Source organism: Citrus sinensis, chromosome 1 (assembly GCF_022201045.2).
Source record: "Citrus sinensis cultivar Valencia sweet orange chromosome 1, DVS_A1.0, whole genome shotgun sequence".
Lineage (NCBI taxonomy): Eukaryota > Viridiplantae > Streptophyta > Magnoliopsida > Sapindales > Rutaceae > Citrus > Citrus sinensis.
This window is the reverse complement of record NC_068556.1, coordinates 16,091,828-16,106,740: the sequence shown is the minus strand read 5'-3', so window position 1 is coordinate 16,106,740 and position 14,913 is coordinate 16,091,828. Positions and strand designations below refer to the sequence as shown.

The following is a 14,913-nucleotide window of genomic DNA, read 5'->3' as shown; positions in this document are numbered from 1 at the left end:
TAAACATTAAACTTGCAACACTTCACGCCTAATATGTAACTTATCACGTCAAGTTGGCAACTTCGATGTCAAACATGAAACGGACGAGAATATTCTAAAATATTATTTATTTTAGCTTTATCCAAAACATGCAACATCTAACGTCAAATATGCAATCGAGACATCGGATATGCAATAACTGACGTTAAACAAGAAACTTGCAACACTTCACGCCAAATATGTAACTTATCACGTCCAGTTTGCAACTTTGACGTCAAACATGAAACGGACGAGAATATTCTAAAATATTCTTTATTTTGGCTTTATCCAAAACGTGCAACATCTAACGTCAAACATGCAGTCGAGACGTCGAATATGCAACAACTGACGTTAAACATGAAACTTGCAATACTTCGCGCCAAATATGTAACTTATCACGTCAAATTCGCAACTTCGATGTCAAATATTAAACGGACGAGAATATTTCGAAATATTCTTTATTTTGGCTTTATCCAAAACATGCAACATCTAACGTCAAACATGCAATCGGGATGTCAGATATGCAACAACTGACGTTAAACATGAAACTTGTAACACTTCACGCCCAATATGTAACTTATCACGTCAAGTTGGCAACTTCGACGTCAAACATGAAACAGACGAGCATATTCAGAAATATTCTTTATTTTGGCTTTATCGAAAACATGCAACTCTTAATGTCAAACATGCAATCGAGATGTCGGATATGCAACAACTGACGTTAAACATGGAACTTGCAACACTTCACGCCAAATATGTAACTTATCACGTCAAGTTCGCAACTTCGACGTCAAACATGAAACAAACGAGAATATTCTGAAATAATCTTTATTTTGGCTTTATCCAAAACATGCAACATCTAACGTCAAACATGCAATCGTGACGTCGGATATGCAACAATTGACATTAAACATGAAACTTGCAACACTTCACGCCAAATATGTAACTTATCACGTCAAGTTCACAACTTCGACGTCAAACATGAAACGGACGACAATATTCCAAAATATTCTTTATTTTAACTTTATCCAAAACATGCAACATCAAACGTCAAACATGCAATCGAGACGTCGGATATGCAACAAATGACGTTAAACATAAAACTTGCAACACTTCACGCGAAATATGTAATCTATCACGTCAAGTTCGCAACTTCGACGCCAAACATGAAACGGACGAGAATATTCCGGAGTATTCTTTATTTTGGCTTTATCCAAAACATGCAACATCTAACGTCAAACATGCAATCGAGACATCGAATATGCAACAACTGACGTTAAACATGAAACTTGCAATACTTCACGCCAAATATGTAACTTATCACGTCAAATTCGCAACTTCGACGTCAAACATTAAACGGACGAGAATATTTCGAAATATTCTTTATTTTGGCTTTATCCAAAACATGCAACATCTAACGTCAAACATGCAATCGGGATGTCAGATATGCAATAGCTGACGTTAAACATGAAACTTGTAACACTTCACGCCCAATATGTAACTTATCACGTCATGTTGGCAACTTCGATGTCAAACATGAAACGGACGAGCATATTCTGAAATATTCTTTATTTTGGCTTTATCCAAAACATGCAACATCTAATGTCAAACATGCAATCGAGATGTCGGATATGCTATAACTGACATTAAACATGGAACTTGCAACACTTCACGCCAAATATGTAACTTATCACGTCAAGTTCGCAACTTCGACGTCAAACATGAAATAGACGAGAATATTCTGAAATAATCTTTATTTTAGCTTTATCCAAAACATGCAACATCTAACGTCAAACATGCAATCGTGACGTTGGATATGCAACAACTGACGTTAAACATGAAACTTGCAACACTTCACGCCAAATATGTAACTTATCACGTCAAGTTCGCAACTTCGACGTCAAACATGAAACGGACGACAATATTCCAAAATATTCTTTATTTTAACTTTATCCAAAACATGCAACATCAAACGTCAAACATGCAATCGAGACGTCGGATATGCAACAAATGACGTTAAACATAAAACTTGTAACACTTCACGCCAAATATGTAACCTATCACGTCAAGTTCGCAACTTCGACGTCAAACATGAAACGGACGAGAATATTCCGGAGTATTCTTTATTTTGGCTTTATCCAAAACATGCAACATCTAACGTCAAACATGCAATCGAGACGTCGGATATGCAATAACTGACGTTAAACATGAAACTTGCAACACTTCACGCCAAATATGTAACCTATCACGTCAAGTTCGCAAATTCGACGTCAAACATTAAACGGACAAGAATATTTCGAAATATTCTTTATTTTGGCTGTATCCAAAACATGCAACATCTAACGTCAAACATGCAATCGGGACCTCAGATATGCAACAACTGACATTAAACATGAAACTTGCAACACTTCACGCCCAATATGTAACTTATCACGTCAAGTTGGTAACTTCGTCGTCAAACATGAAACATACGAGAATATTCTGAAATATTTTTTATTTTGGCTTTATCCAAAACATGCAACATCTAACGTCAAACATGCAATCGAGACGTCGAATATGCAACAACTGACGTTAAACATGAAACTTGCAGCACTTCACGCCAAATATGTAACTTATCACGTCAAGTTCGCAACTTTGACGTCAAACATGAAACGGACGAGAATATTTTGGAATATTCTTTATTTTGGCTTTATCCAAAACATGCAACATCGTGCGTCAAATATGAAATCCTACCGTCAGAATGCAACAACTGACGTTAAACATGGTACTTACAACACTTGACGCCAAATATGCAACTTATCACGTCAAGTTCGCAACTTCGACGTCAAACATGAAACGGACGAGAATATTCCGAAATATTCTTTATTTTGGCTTCATCCAAAACATGCAACATCGTGCGTCAAATATGAAATCCTACCGTCAGACATGCAACAATTGACGTTAAACATGATACTTACAACACTTGACGCCAAATATGCAACTTATCACGTCAAATTCGCAACTTCAACGTCAAACATGAAACAGACGAGAATATTCTGAAATATTCTTTATTTTAGCTTTATCCAAAACGTGCAACATCGTACGTCAAATATGAAATCCTACAGTCAGATATGCAACAACTGACGTTCAACATGAAACGTGCAATACTTCACGTGAAATATACGACTTATCACGTCAAGTTCGCAACATGGACGTCAAACATAAAACGGACGAGAATATTCTAGAATATTCTTTATTTTGGCTTTATACAACACATGCAACATCTTACGTCAAATATGAAATCCAGCCGTCAGATATGCAATAACTGACGTTAAACATGCAACTTGCAACCCTTCACGCGAAATATGCAACATATCACGTCAAGTTCGCAACTTCGACGTCAAACATGAAACAGACGAGATTATTCTAGAATATTCTTTATTTTGCCGTTATTCAAGACATGCAACCTCTAACGTCAAACATGCAATTGTAACGTCGGATATGCAACAACTGATATTAAACATGCAACTTGCAACACTTCACGCCAAATATGTAACTTATCACGTCAAGTTCGCAACTTCGACGTCAAACATGAAATGGACGAGAATATTCCGAAATATTCTTCATTTTGGCTTTATCCAAAACATGCAACATCTGACGTCAAACATGCAATCGAGACGTCAGATATACAACAACTGACATTAAACATGAAACTTGCAACACTTCACGCCCAATATGTAACTTATCACGTCAAGTTCGCAACTTCGACGTCAAACATGAAACGGACGAGAATATTGTGAAATATTCTTTATTTTGGCTTTATCCAAAACATGCAACATCGTACGTCAAATATGAAATCCTACTGTCAGACATGCAACAACTGACGTTAAACATGATACTTACAACACTTGACGCCAAATATGCAACTTATCACGTCAAGTTCGCAACTTCGACGTCAAACATGAAACAGACGATAATATTCCGAAATATTCGTTATTTTGGCTTTATCCAAAACATGCAATATCTTACGTCAAATATGAAATCTTACCGTCCGACATGCAACAACTGCCGTTAAACCTGAAATACTATTTTTTTATTTTTAATTTCTTTATTTTTTTGCCATTTTATTTAATTATATTATGTTGTATTATAGGGTTTCTATTATATTATTTAATTTCTTTATCTTTTGCTATTAATTATATTATAAAAAAACTTTTTTTGACATTTTATTTTATTTTTTCATTTTTATATTGTATTTTTAATATATATTTTAAAAAAATATGGTGCAACCGGTTTGTTAACCGGCTGCACCAAGTCTTTGGCTGCCATGCGGGGCTCTCTTTTTGAGAGCCTGGCATGGTGCCGGGTACAATGCCAACGGCATTGTAGCCAAACCCCACATAAAAAAGAAGTCCCCTGTGTGTTTGGCCGCCCGCCGCAGCTACCCATCACCAAAATAATCCGGCTCTCCGCCGCACTACTCGCTTGTCACCGGCGCCGCTCGACGCCAACTGCTGCTCTATCACTCCCGCCCCATGTCTGCTCTTTGCCGCCTGAATCATTAAGCTGCAGATTGTCAACCATTTACTCTTGGGTGCGTTTGTTTATTTTTTTTTAATAATGTGATTATCTTTTGTTTCAACAACGAATCAATGCTTTTCATCAGTTCCTGTCCTTTATAAAGTGAAAAATATGAAGTTACATTTTTAGTGTTCTTAGATTGTTTCATTTTTATGCAAGGCTAGTGCTTCTTTTTGGCTAGAATTACTGGTTAGTTTTGGCTTCTGCTTTTTCCTTTTTCTTTTTTTTAAACAGTTTTTCGTTGGGTGCGTTTTTCATTTGCTCCTTCATTTGACCTATCCATTGAATTTTCGTGATGAGGGTTTTCTGTTGTCAAGGCTAATTTTTTGTTTGACATTTTTTATTCTTGGTTAAAAGTAATGGCTTTTTAGTTTTTGACACCAGAATTTAATCTATTAATTATGATTTTAGCATTTTACAGGCAAGACAAAGCTGTGTTCTGTTGATGCTGCCATGGCAACAACTAAGCCTCGGCTAAGCAGCTTCTCTCGCAACCTATCAGCTGTATCCTCGTCTCAAATCCCTGGAGTCAAATGTGGTCCTAATGGAACTATGTTTGTTTCATCTGGGATAGCTGATCTTGACAGTAATATTATACTTGTTTTCCTCTTCATTTATTTGTAATATGTTAGTAAATTTATATGTTTTCTTACTGTTTTTTTTTTTCTATTTGTACGTTCAGGATATTTCGAGATACTTGGTGGTGGGTTCCCTTTAGGAAGTCTTGTGATGGTGATGGAAGATGCAGAAGCACCTCATCACATGCTTTTGTTAAGGAATTTTATGTCACAAGGGCTTGTTCACGGCCAACCTCTTCTTTACGCCAGTCCATCCAAGGACCCCAGAGGTTTTTAGGGTACTTTGCCTAGTCCTGCCTCTCTGAAACATGATAAATCTCGTGATCGGGAATCAGAACAGGTGACCTTCTTCTTCAAGTTTTTTCTCTTGTTACTTTTCTTATCTTTTATTGTTTGAGTTAAAATGTATGGATGTCATCTATGAACATATTGTAGGAAAAGGGATTGAGGATAGCTTGGCAGTACAAGAAGTATATGGGTGAAAATCAACCAAACTTTGATAGCCACAGAGGTATTGTGCAAAGCTATTTTCTTTAAATTTGGTTTGATTTATGGTGCGTGTGTGTGTGTGTACATACACACAAATTCATGTTAAAATGAATCAATCAATAAATAATTGCAGCGTATTTTACCACTGTTTAAATTTAAAGGATACTTAAAATGGCATTATTGCAATTATCACTTCATTTAATTAATTATTGATTTTTTTTCCTTGTCTTCTACATATAGAAATTTTGCCTCGTAAGCAAATGAACTTCTCTTGTGCCTTATGATGTAGAGCATTGTCTAATAGCTGTTTATCTGGCAGTGGTTGCAGTCTTTAGTTTCAATTGTTTATGGTCCCTAGCATTTATAATACAGTGTAAAAGCCATTTCCTACTGCTTGTCCAACTAAATGGAACTTGAAAGGGATGCAGTAAGAACATTTCTCAGATTAGTGACTTCTGGCTGCTAATGTAATAGAAATCTAGTTTTGTGAACCAGAAAAGTGAAATTTTTTATCCATTTCTTTGTTTTACATCATAGAACAGACATCCCTGGTCTAATGTGAGCTAAATGCATAGTGACTCATCATTATAGTGGTGCAGACAATAAGCAAGATTACTGCAATGAGTTTGACTTCAGAAAGCCACTGGAGAGGCACTATTTTACCAGACAACGTGTAAATTGTGTTGGTATCCAACACTCAAAAAATCTTGCTGCTCTTCAGGAGCATTGTGCCTCATTTTTAGCTCAACATCAAAGGTATTCTTTAATGCTTTTATGATAAGATGTCATATACGGATATTAACTTCTTTGGTCACACACATGCGCGCATGCCTACATGTAGCCATGCATTCAGTTGCACCTCTAATCTTAGGTAGTTAAGCTAGCTTCTTCATCCTGATTCTAAAAGAATGAGGTGAGGTGCGGAGCATTTGTAAAGCATAGATTTGGAAGATCATGCCCAAATTCTTATTACTAGAAATGTGGCAATTGAATTTTTGAATCACAAAGAATTTGAATTTTTTATTTGGGGAATGTGCTATGTTTCATGTAATATTATGAAAAATTGCATAGATTGATGGATGATATACAAGCAGACAATAGTATCATATAGATAATGTTGTTGGCACGGTGATAGTTCAGTGGATATTAGATATATATCGAGGGAATAAACTATTACCCAAGAAATGTTAAAGATACTGTTGTTTTCCTCAAATTTTTCAAGCAATGCTTTTTTGAATGAGTCCTGATCGCATTTCAGTATCACAATGTCTTCTGTTATTTTATAAAACACCATGCTGGAGATAATTTTTTAGATTTTGAGTTTTAATATGGACTTACTTTAGTATCTTGATTATAATTATAGCTCCTAAAATGTTTTAACTACATTTACGCTTGCTCTAAATTTGTCTCTTTTCATCATTCTTATAGCTCTTTCTAGAATGTAAAACTTCAAACCTATGTTGGTGTTTTAATTAAGTCTATATTAAGGTATTATGTGACTGATTTATGTAATGCTGGTGTTTTGGATAGTCTTATTTATTTTTGTCTCTCATTTTTTGCTTTCCTGTTCAAATTCTTTCTTATGTTATTGATGTTTTTTTGGTTGCATCTCCAGAAATGACGGCAGCAGTGCATTGGCTGGTCGTATAGCTATTCAGTCATTATGTGCTCCACAATGTGAACATTCCAACATGGTCAGTGGCAATTACACTTTGCTCTGAAGGTCGTAATCACCTTAAACGTATGGTTACAGCCATGTTTTTCGTTTACTTTCTATTTCTGCTGGAACTCAATAAATTTCTTGTAATATTTTCGTCTCTAGAAATGGTTGTTTGAAGAAGTGGCTTCTGTCTTTTACACCTTTTTCTGTCATTTTTCAAGGCATTACTATACTGAATTGATGATTTTTTCTTTTTATGACTCTCAACTTATTACTTTACAGGATTGGGAAATGCTTTCTTTTATTAAATCTCTGAAAGGTATGGTGCGGTCTTCAAATGCAGTGGTTGTTATAACCTTTCCGCCCTCCCTTCTCTCATTTTCGTCCACTAAACGATGGCAGCACATGGCAGACACTCTGCTTTCTGTTGCAGCTATCCCAGGTTTGATTTCATCTTTTTATTGGTATTACTGCATCAAAGACCTTGTATTTTTAAACTTCTAAACAAATTCTTCTTTCAGATGAGGACAAGGAATTGGCAAAACTCCTTTCCGGTTATCAGGACATGGTTGGCCTTCTTAATGTACACAAAGTAGCTCGTTTGAATACACAGGTAGTGTGGAGTGTGCTTTGTTCTAATCTTATATTTACCACTATAGTGCTACTTGTACTGAAATAAGCACACCTGCTAATCCTAGGTAACATGTTTATCATATTTTTCATCTGTTAATCTTATTCATTGTAAAAAAAAAAAAAAAATTCTTCAGGTGCCTTTGATACTCGAGGCAACAACATTTTCAATAAAGTTGCAGAAGTGTAGGTTCTTGGTTTTAGAATGTCTCAATCAAGCTCCTGTTGATGGCTCAAGTGGGAGTTCATATGGCACATCAGGTAGTTGCTCTGGATCATCCAAGGCTGGGACCGTTGATTTTTAGTTGCAGTGCAGATTTTTTCTCAATGATAGGTAGCTCAGATTGAAACCCAGATCTCACCATGAGTTCGATAGTGTCTGTCCATGCTGCTGGACTATTTAATTGGTCTTCGCTGCAGGAGTATTTCTTCAGCTGTCCTTAACTCAGAAATGCTATATAGAACAGCTACGAATGGTATCAAAAGAAATGGACCGGTGATTGTGGAGGCGTTTGGTAGACTTAAATACAGAAGTATAGTCCTATTATCTTTTGTAGCTTCGATTCCGGAGCGATTTTAATCTATTTAGTGGAAACGATTTAGAGCTATTTTTTACATATTGAGTTGTGCGTGTCAAATAATAATTGAATTTCTCAAATTAAGTGAACAGAAAATACTCGTATTCACTAGAGAATTAACCTGAGCTTAGAAATATAATTATGAGATAATTAAAAATAGGAAGCAACCGCACTCAAGTTGAAATGAAGCAGAAAAAAAAACACGTATTATTTACACGATAAATTAAACAACTAGAGCAAACTTTTATTTAAGATATGTGGCGAATAATACCATTCAATGCAAGGGAAAAAGACAACTTACAATTTGGCGAAGTTGTCATGAAAACTCCCTTAATTTCAAAAGTGACTGTATAGATCTCTTTTAAAACAACTATGTTGAAAAAATAATTCGCAATCAGGAACATAGGTTTCTAAAATTATCTTCAAAAAATTCTTTAGAAATATCTAAAGAAAACTCTAGGAAGTTAGTTGTAATATATAGTAAATATGTTAGTCAGGTAACTTTTTTAGTCAGCCGTAGTTAAAATGTGTGGTAAAATCAAAGTTGATAAATCGTGTAGGCAAAATAGGTTAGTAAAGTAGGTGATCCTAGTGTGTATTTTAAAAAGTTGTATGGCCCACAAATACATGGCCATCTCTCCAATTTTAGCAAAGAAGCTGAAAGCTTAATAAAAAAGCCCAAATTTAAGTCAGTGCTGTCTCTTGTAAAATCCCTATCATTTACCTTCACCTTTAGCCAAATATTCTTAACCACAAATACTTACCCTCAACCATTCTACCCACTAGCTACCCTTGTTCCAAAAAATTATTCCCTTTGATACCATAGTGTTTTCAACAGATTTTGGGGGTAGAAAAATCTAAAATCTATCTTAAACAATGAATTTATATTTTTGGAGGAGATAGGGTACCTCACTAGTTTATTGTGTGGTGCAGTGTATCTGAAGTTCAGGGGAGGCAAAAAAAAGGGTAGAAGGAGTGGTAACAATGGAGAGAGTTCAGAACTAAGAGAGGTGTCTGTTTTCAACTGATTTTGAGGTAGGAAAATCCAAAATCTATCTTAAACAATGAATTTATATTTTTGGGAGAGATGGGGTACCTCACTGGTTTGTTGTGTGCAGTGCAGTGTATATGAAATTCGGGGGAGGTAAGAAGGGGAGAGAGAGTGGTAACAATGGTAAAAGGTCAGAAACAAGAGAGGTGTCCTTCCAAATGAGCTTCACGCCTATTTTTTGGAGTGTGAGTGTTAATGGTGAGTGAGAACCTGATGGAGAATGAAACCTAGGCGCCTTTATATATGAAGTACCTCAGCTGCCATGTGGCGTACCCTTTTTGGTTAACGTCCTTTTACCTCTTTATAATTTTTGGGCCGTTATCTGCATGTTTGCGGCATATCTCATCTTTTGGAAACGTGGCGCGTGCTGGAGAGTGGTCCAGGGTACCTCTGCAGTAGCTGTCGGGTAGGCGGCTGAGGACCACTGTCCTTGGGACAATGTCCTTCACTTTTGGCAGAGGTAGCAGGCGGCTGTCCCCCCCTTTTGGTACGACGTTCTTGATTCATAATTCTGACAAAATCGAATAATATCTTTTAAGAGATGGAGACGTTTCTCACGGCAGATATTTTCAGAGGGTTCTCTTGCATTTGATCTACCGGGTACCTCGAGTTATGTGGGGTACCTCAATTTATGTGGGGTACCCCTAATTATGCGATGTACTTCTATTTGTGTCTTCTATTTGTGTGGGGTACCTCTAATTGTGCGGGGTACCTTAAATCACGCCGAGTACCTCAGATTGTGCAGGGTATCTCTTATAATGTCGGGTACCTCTATTTGTCCGGGATACCTTAAATTATGCTTGGTACCTCGGATTGTGTGAGGTACCTCAGATTGTGCTGGGTACCTCTAATCAAGCCAGGTACCTCTAATTACGTCGGGTACCTCTAATCACGCCGGGTACCTCTAATCACGCGGCGTACCTCTAATTAAGGCGGGTACCTCTAATTGCGCGGCGTAACCTCTAATCAAGCCGGGTACTTCTAATTACGCTGGGTACCTCTAATCATTCGGGGTACCTCTAATCAAGCCGGGTACCTCTAATCACGCCGGGTACCTCTAATCATGCTGGGTACCTCGAGTTATTCCGAGTATTTTGAATTATGTTGGAGTTATTCTGGGTACCTTGAATTATGCTGGAAATATTCCGGATACCTCGAATTATACGGGGTACCTCAGTTTATGCGGGGTACCTTGAGTTATTCTGGAGTTATGTGGGGTACCCCTGACCGTGCCGGGTACCTCTAATCATGCCAGGTACCTCAAATCATGGCAGGTACCTCTAATCATGTCGGGTGCCTCGGATTGCACTGAAGTTATTTCATTCGTCGACACATGGCGTTCTGCTATCTTTCTTATTTTTCCCCCAAACAACATCCCCCTAGTTTCTTTTGGCGAAAAGTGTTGGAGGCAAAAGAAACTTACATAAAAAGTAAGAGCGACACATGGCGATATGAAGTTTAGCTCGATGGGCAGCTGAATAGAAGATGCCTCTAGGGGTACCCTCATGAAGGGAAGATCTCTGGAGTGAACAAGACTTTGAGGGGACACTTTGATGAAGTTTCAGAGGAGAAGGCCCATATGGTGGAAGACCCTGAGGAGCTTTAAGTGAAGCTTGAAGACTTGGTACCTCGACAAAAGAACATAGTTGACAATGCTTTTGAGCGCATCATAACCGAGTAATGGAGTGCTAATATGGGGCTGGTGGTGCCAAGAGTAGAGAACTAGGTAGATAAGCCGGCTATCTTGAAGGCAATTGAGAATAGCAAGGCTCCCCACACATCTTGGTCTGAAAGCCCATGGAGATAAACTGGGGTACCTCAGATGAAGTCGCCATAAGGTACCCCTGATACCGACGCTTGTGTTTATGCTATTTCTAGCATTTTTGTTGATCCCCTTATCCTAAATGATGAAGGTGAAGATAACCATCCTACTATGTAACCTTGTTCGGCATTACCGACAAGGCGTATGGGGTACCTCAGGTACCCTTAAGCTTGGATATCCCTTGAGCTATCTGTTACTTTATGGCGGGATAACCCAATTTTATCAAACATATGGCGATTCCTTCAAATATGCTTGCTGCTTATCTCAGGCTTTCTTAGAGTTCCTCTTGGTGTACACGAGGAATGATTTTCTGTCATAGGGTACCCTGAGTACTATGGGTACCCTTAATCTTGTTTCATCAGTGTATCGCGGTTTACTTAGACATGCTTGTTGCGGTTAATTCATGGTGGAACAACCCAATTTCATCAAACATATGGTGATTCCTCCGGATATACTTGTTGCTTATCTCAAGCTCTCTTAGTGTATTTGAGGAGTGACTTTCTGGCGTGGGATACCTCGGAGGTACCCTTAATTAGTGTATGGTGACTTTTAGAAAAATGCTTGCCGCAAATCTTCACAAAACTTATGGCAATTCCTTTTGAGAGATGATAAAAAACCTCGTGATCCACCATTCACTCTACATCAAATATGCAAGACAAATAGTAATAAAGGTGGGCTGATCGCCTACCCTTATGCAAGATGGTAAAAAATCTCATGATCCGCCTTTCGCGTAGAATCAAATAGACAACATAGATTGAGATAAAGGTGGCTGCTCGCCTACCCTTATGCGAGATGGTCGAAAACCTCATGATCCACCATTCGCATGGAATCAAATAGACAATATAGATTGAGATAAAGGTGGCTGCTCGCCTACCCTTATGCGATATGGTTGAAAACCTCATGATCTACCATTCCCTGGAATCAAATAGACAATATAGATTGAGATAAAGGTGGCTGCTCACTTACCCTTATGCGATATGGTCGAAAACCTCATGATCCACCATTCGCATGGAATCAAATAGACAACATAGATTGAGATAATAGTGGCTGCTCGCCTACCCTTATGCGAGATGGTTGAAACCTCATGATCCACCATTCGCATGGAATAAAATAGACAACATAAATAAAGATGAAGGTGGCTGCTCGCCTACCCTTATGCGAAATGATTAAAACCTCATGATCGACCATTCGCTCAAAATCAAATATAGCGAACAAATAATGATAAAGGCGGCTATGATGTTGAGTAGATTATCATAATTGGAGATAGGTCAGGTACCTCGGGTACCCTGGAGTAAGGTGATCTCTGGATACCCTCTTGCATCATAATAAACAATACTTTTACTAGTAGTATGATTTTTCTTTGTTGGATTGGTGGCCCAAATCGAGACTGAAACCGAGTCTTCAACCGGGGTACCCCATTTTTCATCTTTGGGTATTCGAGGATCCAAAGGTGCCTCCAATTCACATTTGGGCTTAATTTGTTCCCCGTGGGGTACCCCCGCATAACTCTAGAGTAACTAGTTATGGGGTACCCTACCACCGAGGCCTCGGTGGTGGCTCTTGGTGCTCTGGTGGTGGCGATCTTAGAGGTTGGGGTACCCGTGAGATACCCTGAGTGTTAAACACTCGTCCCCGCGGGGCAACCCGTGGAGGGCTCGGCATTTAGAGTACCCTTGGTATTGGGGCTTCCGTCGTCTTCGGCTTCTTCTTATTTTTTGTGACCTCGACCTTATCTTCTTGGCGCTTCAAATGACATTTCTCATCCATCTGCACTTGCTGCAACGCCCGGGAACAGGCTTAATCTGGTCCCCGTGGGGTACCCCGCATAACTCTAGAGTAACTAGTTATGGGGTACCCTACCACTGAAGCCTCGGTGGTGACTCTTGCTGCTCTGGTGGTGGCGATCTTGGAGGTTGGGGTACCCGTGAGATACCCTGAGTGTTAAACACTCGTCCCCGCGGGGCAACCCGTGGCGGGCTCCGCATTCGGAGTACCCTTGGTATTGGGTCTTCCGTCCTCTTCGGCTTCTCCTTGCTTGATAAGGGCAAGTTTGGAGGCTACCCTATCTTGAGTGGAAGCGTAAGAAAACTCTTTAGAAAATTCGGATAACAATTGGTGTAGAGAAGATATGCTACCCGCTTTCAAAGAGCGAAACTAGGACTTTGCGGGGCCCGTGAGTGTGTGTGTAAATATCCTACACATGGCACTCTCATCTACACCCTTGATAAGCATTTGGTCATGGTATAGCTCAGCATGCTCCAAGGGATCAGTGGTACCCGAGTATTGGGGTATCTGAGGCATGGTGAATGCTTCGGGAAGAGCTGCCGTTCGAATCTCCATAGTGAATGGTGATTGGTAGGTCATCGGCGTTGGAGCAGCTGTGATGTTTTGCTTCTCGGAGAGGAGCTTCACTTGGGCTTCCAGGTTTTCCATCTTTTCCACAAGTTCGAGGGGTACCCTCGGTGTACCCGATGATGTCGCCGCCATTTGAGAAGCCCTTTTGGCGTTTAACTTCTCACGGAGATCTTTGTGGGTACGCTTTGCACGCCTCGTACCCTGGCTGCTGCGGGAATTGCAAGAGGCGGTGAAACGCTTGTCGCGGGAGCCCACGGTTTGAAAATTAGAACGGCTACCCGATGGCCTATGCTTTGGTTTGCTGGCCTCGGGTACCTCTTTTTTTACCATAGCTTGGTCGCTCGTTTGAGGTGGTGGAGCATCTAGCGTCACTGGTGGAAGTGAACTTTAGGGTGCCCGAGATCCAACCGCCCTAAGTATTCTGTGGGCAAGATCCTCGAAACGCTTGTGAGAAATAGGTTCCTCCTCTTGGCGAACACCCGTCGATTGCTTGATACCCTTTCCCTTGTTGATGCGGGCTACCCTTCTTGTAAGATCACTACCTTCATTGCTGCCATCATCTCTCATCCTTGTAGGATCCCCCATTAAACCTTCGGGAGGTACGTCGGGTGCCATGTATTGGAGTACACACAACAACTAGTTTGGTAACCGCGGAGAAGGCTTTTTGTGCGACTCCCCACAAACGGTGCCAATTGTTTGCGGCTGATTTTGGGTCAATGAATAAAAAACCACAAAACCAACCCAAGAGCAATAAATTTATATTTTTGTCGAGGAGCGGGGTACCTCGCTTGTTCGGCACGTGCGAGCTGTTCAGGCTTTTTGTGGAGTGAAGGAGGATTGAGATGACGGTAGATATGGAGGGGGTCTAACTTCAGGTGTGGAGGGCTGGTGAAACTCGCCTTAAACCTGCGAAACAACCAAAAACGAGGTCAGAGGTGGAGCCGGGGGTGGCCGGCGACCACACTCTGACGCTCAAGTCAGAGTCGGGTTATCTCAGGTTAGAGAGCTTGCAAGCTCTTGGTAATGGAGGTTTTGAGGTTGAAGAAACCCTCGTTTTCTTTTCGTGGTGAGTGTGTTCACTCCTTTGATAAAAATCAAACCTGAGTATTTATATGGTGTACCCCGGTCGCCATGCCACATGGCGCTATTTTAGTGGTGTTCCCTGCTGTCAT

At 39.6% G+C, this 14,913-nt stretch overlaps 1 pseudogene; it reads left to right on the top strand.

Annotated features, from left to right (window-relative positions):
* The first annotated feature begins 4,302 nt into the window (after positions 1-4,302).
* Positions 4,303-8,552, top strand: LOC102612800 (elongator complex protein 4-like; annotated as a pseudogene).
* Positions 8,553-14,913: the final 6,361 nt, after the last annotated feature.